At 30.0% G+C, this 6,238-nt stretch overlaps 1 long non-coding RNA gene across 1 annotated transcript; it reads right to left on the bottom strand.

Annotated features, from left to right (window-relative positions):
• Positions 1–4,846: 4,846 nt before the first annotated feature.
• On the bottom strand, positions 4,847–5,498 carry LOC145820609 (uncharacterized). The gene is made up of 2 exons (XR_014362492.1): positions 5,366–5,498; positions 4,847–4,981 (listed from the first exon to the last, which is right to left on the bottom strand). It is a non-coding gene; the product is annotated as an uncharacterized LOC145820609 (long non-coding RNA).
• Between the last annotated feature and the right edge of the window lie 740 nt (positions 5,499–6,238).

Below are 6,238 nucleotides of genomic sequence, written 5' to 3'. Positions count from 1 at the left end.
TTGAAACTAATACATTAATAGTTGCATTAAGGGGTAGTAGTGGCTACGGTAGAATTGAGGTGTTGGGGGGGTGTTGGTGGCGACAGAAATGGTGGTGATAGTGGTTGCATTGGTAAAAGTTTAGTTCGAAAAATATTTTTTCTTTCAAAAGTGAAAAAAAATTCACCCAAATAGACTTATATTTTTCATTATCCATTGAAAATATTTTCTGTTGACTTTTGTTTTCAATTATACCAAACACTATAAAATGCAAAAAATATTTTCCATCAAAACAAACAAGCCATTAGTTCAAATTCATTTAACCTTAATAAAAAAAAAAATTTGATATAATCATATCAAAATTATGAAATTTATTATATATATTTTTTTTCAAATTTTAAGATATAATTCACCCCAAAAAAACAATAATAATGACATAGTATGTCTTTTTGGAGAAGACTCGTCAGTGAATGATATTATTGGGTCCGTAGGGTCTATTATGAGTCTTATTTTGATAATTTAAATCATTTAATATGTAAAATTTATCAAATATTTTATCTCTGTAAAAAAATTATATTGATCAAATATCGATAACCTCTTAATCAAAATATATTTTTATCAATAATTTATTTTTAAAATAATATTCACTATTGGAAAAAATATAATCTAATTAAGGGACTTTCAATATTCGATCAATGTGATTTTTTGTAGGGATGAAATACTCAATAAGCTAGGAGTAAGCGTGGTCCAGATTGGTTCGAATTGAGGTAAAATCAAGACTAATTCATTATCTACGGTTCCTGAAAATTTAGAACCAATCCAATCTATTTAAATCGTGGAATCAATTTGAATAAATCAATTTAAACACCGATCGAATCGATTTAGAAACAATAGATTCACATAATTAAATAACCAAAAAAAATATAAAACATTTTAATTTCATAAAAACATAAACATAACATCATATTAGCGACATACTGTTCTACAATAGCGACATATTGTTCTAAAATTTAAACAGCCATTAGAAAAATTGATTCCACTATAAATATTTAGACTATTACAAATTAAAACTAAAAATCAAAAAGAAATACTATACAGATTTAGGTAGTTTAAGTTTTATATGAAATAAGAGAAGATACTTCGCGGGAGAGTATATAATATAAATATAGACTATTTGTATACGGTCCAGATCGGTTCTAATCCGAAACCGTGGGATTCAATTTGGAACCGATCCGTAGACTACATATTTTTAACTTTTCAATCCGGAATCGAATTACGAATTTAAAAAATAATCCAAATCTACTAGATTGGACTGAATCGGATCAGATTATGAATTTTACGAATTCCTTACTCAACTCTATAATAAAATCTATATATTAAATGATCCAAATTATTAAAATACGACTAATAATAAATTTCATGGACCAACAATAATACCGCGCAATCCACTCTATAAAGTAGAGACAATCCTGTTCCTATATTTTTTTTTTCTTTATTTTTTGCATTCCAACACAAAAGTTTAATGTTAGTCAATAGTTGCAGACAGGCCATCATGAACAATATGTTACAAAAGGTCCACTTCATGTTCATTATTATTTGGCCATAATTAGAAAGGGATTTTCCCTGGATTGCTTTTTATTTTATTTTATTTTAATAATCACCTATTTAATGGTTAAAAAAATGTTAAATCATTGACTAGTAATGTTGGTGTATAGTAAACAATATAAATATATATATATATATTAAATGTGGGTTAAGAACACCATTAGCTAGATCATTCATAATTTTTCTAAAACTAAATTTGATGTCATTTATGCCAAAAAGTAAAAAGAAATAAAAATAAAAAATCACTAGAACAAAAGCGTCAAACATCTTACCAATTTACATTTTTGAATAAAATAAAAAAATTATTCTTAAATACATTTATTTTTTTCATCTCATAAAATTTAAAAATTATTAAAAAAATCAATTCTCAATCGTGGCCTTCGTAGCACCCATCCATCCCATATGAGTAAGCTAGGCCGCTACTGGGCATAAAAAATAAAAAATAAATATTAAATAAATAAAAATTACAAAGGATTCTCTTAATTGCATATATATTCCCATTCCATTTCTCATCTCTACTATCTCTCGTCCCCAATCCAAGTCTGCAACTAAAACTTAGCCTCCGTTTGGGTAGTGGGTTGACTTTTTGACTTTTTTGGCTATTTTAGCCTGGGCTAAAAAGCTTGATTTGGGAAGGGCTTTTTGAATTTTTGACTTTTTTGAATTTTTTTGTGAGAGAAGAGTGTAATGATTATGGGTTGGATGTGATGTTTTGTTTTTTGTGGCTAAAACAGCCTATTTTGTCTATTTTGTCTTTTGTGACTAAAATAGCCAAAAAAGCCCCAAACTCTTCTTGCCAAACGAACCCTTAATATAATTGACAAAAATAAATTAATAAACTCAAGGTTGAACAACAGAAGAAATTAAATGCAAAAAGTGCAGTGATAAACCCAAAATTAGGCGAACATCAACTAGTTGATCTTATTGTTATCCGTACCTTGCTAGTTGCGGATATTGTGTACATCCTAGTTTGTTTGTTTGTTTTTTTTTTTTTTTTTTGTTCTTCTGGTGTACCCAAAAAAAAAATTAAAAAAAAAATCAAAGGGGTCACGAGCAAAGTCGTACTTGAAATCATTTATGATTAGTGAAATAGAAAGTCACATTCCTACACATTCATCTCCAAAAGAAGGAAAAGGGAAATTATTATTGAGAGAAAATGACGTGAGAGTTGAATGAGAGAAGATTATGTTGGTTGGTGAAACAACCCTCAACCTATATTGGTTGAAGAACTACTCAATGGATTTTAGGTATGACTACATTCCAAAGCATAAACAATTGTTGCTTTGACTAAGCAACCCCCACTTGCCATTAATGGAAAACTATCTCATAACTTCATTTTTTTGTTTTGTGCTTTCAAATTCAATATTTGGAAGGCACTTTATAAGATCCAGTTGGACTGTAAGAACTAGTTTTTCAAATCTAGTCAAAATCTTGCCCCTTACTGAAAGATTGGGAGGGTAACAGGTCGGGTTTTTTTTGGGGTTTCGTATGTGATTTTTTAATTTTAAACTCAATTAGTTTAGCAATAAAACTTCATACTTTACCTAACATTGACAATTTTGATCTATCTACCTCTGTACTCGACCCTACCTTGCCAAAGTTCTCCCAAACTTTTTCTATTAAAATCGGGTTGAATCAAATACAATCGGGTTAGGGGATTTTGCCATCCCCTCCTCCTCCGCTCCATGCTACAACCTCCAAAGTACTATAAAAAATAATTAGTCTTTCCAAGAGAGGGTATCCCATAAAAATGTTCATAAAATAAACTGTGATCAATGAAAAAAAAAAAATTGGTTCTCTTCATCTCTTGCATACCCTACCCTTAGACATAAACTTTGAAAAGAAGATAGAATAATAATTTACAATCTTGCATATAGTTGTTAATCAAACTAAGTTATTTGAGTTCATCTCGCGTTTAATTTGTTAAAAGCTATTTGAAATAAACAAGTCAAGTTTAAACACATTTTAAATTTTATTAATTTTTAGAGCTTGATTCGAACTTGGCTCAATAATTTTACACATTATAAAATTATAGGCTATAAAACACTAAACTACTTGAGCTTAACTCGATTGAAGCTTGTTCGAGACAACTTGAAAGATAAAAACAAACCAAGATAAAAAAACGTTCTTGAAACTCGTTAAGTTTTCAAACCAAATTTAAACAACTCACTACTCAATTTGACTAGGCTCATTTACACCCCTAAATTACATAGAAATTTACATGTAGAACTATTGGGTCATGGATCAAGGCTTCGTTTTGGAAGTTGTGTTGACTTTTTAGTTTTTTAACTATTTTAACCCAGGCAAAAAGTTCATTTGGGTTGATTTTTTTGACTTTTTTGACTTTTATGAGAGAAAAAATAAAATAATTATAATGTAGACATGACATTTTATCTTATTAAAATTTTAATTTATTTTGCCTTTTTGTGACTATTTAACCAAAAAACTAACCCAACCCAATTGCCAAACAACACCTCAGACTCACAAGAGTGAGAACTGGATTACAACTAGGCTGCCTTCACCCTCAAGGCTAAAATGATAAAATGTTTTACTAGAAAACTTAAAAACAATTTAGCATCTAGATTTCACTAAATTTGGCTATTTTTGTTAGCCTCACAAATGCCTAAAACATAACCAAGCAAGCCATCATCAACCTAAAACGTTTGCAACTCTCTTAGGCCTTTTTGAAAAGTTGACTATTTGACTTTTTAACAATTTTAGTTTGGCTAAAATAGTTATAATTGGAAAGTTAATTGTTGTTGTTGTTGTTTTTTTTTGGTAATTGATATGATCATTGTGAGAGAAAAAGTAAAATAATTATGGATTGAATGTGACATTTTGTCTTATTAGCTATTTTAGACTATTTTATCTTTTAGTAGATTATTTTAATCCAACCCACTTTCCAAACACCCCCTCAATAAGAAAATAGTATCTACAATCATCCACAAAACCTACAAGGGATTGAATAATTTAGAAACATTTTTCTGAGAATGTGCATATCAGGCTTGTCGAACACTGCGTAGACGTGGTTATCTAATGCGTAAGGCTTATACTCGAGCAATATCAAATACTACATGAAGACGATAATATCCTTTTGACAACTACATTATACCAGAAAGTTCATAATCTCAATTATATAGTTTTGAAAGTACAGATGCAACTAGGCTTTTCAAAATCCAGAACCCTCTTAACTAGATAACCATCAAGTTCAAACAAAGACATCCCACTTACCTCCACAAAGCATGGTCAAACCACTTGCTAATTTCTTCAAACCATCTTCTCAACTACCTGTCAATAACATTCCTAGTTTACCTCACTCAGTCACTTTCCTACCTAGAAAACTTGTGGAGTTTTTGGTGGTCAGGAATGAGAGAGTTCAGGAATCAACATTCCATACCTGTGTATGAGATGCCTAAGAATGTTAGGGAATTGAATATACCCAATTTAATATTTGGATATACCATTAATGCATATTGAAAATGAAACTTCAAGATCATTTTCATATTTAGGCCTCGTTTGGCAAGAGGCTATTTTAGCCAATTAGCCAAAAAGCTAACAACCCATACCAAAAAGTGAAAGATTCTCTTTTCTCTCTACTTTTTGCACATTTTTTCGTAATTAGCCAAAAAGTCATCCCAAAAATACAAGTTTTTTTTACCTAAATAGCCAAAAAGTTACTAAATTAGCCTGTTCCCAAACGAGGTCTTAGTTTATTAACATATTAAGGAAAGAATATAACCATTATAAACTAGATATACAGAATAAATAAATAAATCCTTACATAGAACGAGAATGCTACCCCTTCTCCATGGTAAAGAGATTCCATCCATATGAGGGTATCTTAATCTTGGATTCTGATTACCAAAAATGGGCACCAAACACGGGAAATTGGCAAAATCAAACTTGCCTTTTTTGGTAAAAATTAAGGATTAAGAGTCTGAAATGCAATTGGGAGCAGTGAGCACTACTCATCCTCAAATTATGTGACAATTATAACATCACAGATAAAAATTGAAAAGGCAAAACTATGTGAGGAATCATAAAAATGATGGAACATTTCCTCATCCACACAAATCAACAAAAATGCATAAACAAAAACTTCATATTTAACAAAACCAAATTTCAAGCATTTAAACATGTTGCATATCACTCTTGTTTACCATTCAGGTCTAGCTAATATTTGTTTTGAAAACCATGGAGATCAATATTCTTCCTTTGTTCCACCCAGTTTAACAGGTAGTTGTTGTGACATCCATTGAGATTAATTACAAAAAAAAATCACTTTAAAATTAACACTTAAAGTTTATATCTTCTTTTGTGATGATCTATTAAGTATTTAAATCTAAGGAAAAAAGTAATAAACATTCAATATCTATCAAAATATAGCGTGTCCCATACATATCTCATGTCCAACACTACTACAGCACTTGTAAGTGTCAGTGATTCATAGAATGCAAGCATCCTCCAATATATCTTCTTCTTTTTTTAATAAATAATCCTCCAATATATCTATTATTTACCTCTTCATTGAACACTACTTGCGATGTAATTTGCATGCAAAGATCTAAAAAAAGTGACCCATCTATTGCAGCTAATGAAGTCCCAAGGCATCATTGCTCAACCGAAGCATCAGTTTTCACAAATTCAACATTAA

The sequence above is a fragment of the Camellia sinensis genome, chromosome 2 (assembly GCF_055761805.1).
Source record: "Camellia sinensis isolate YWXY chromosome 2, ASM5576180v1, whole genome shotgun sequence".
NCBI classification, from domain to species: Eukaryota; Viridiplantae; Streptophyta; class Magnoliopsida; order Ericales; family Theaceae; genus Camellia; species Camellia sinensis.
Note: the sequence above shows the minus strand (reverse complement) of the source record. Positions and strands in the feature narration are given on the sequence as shown.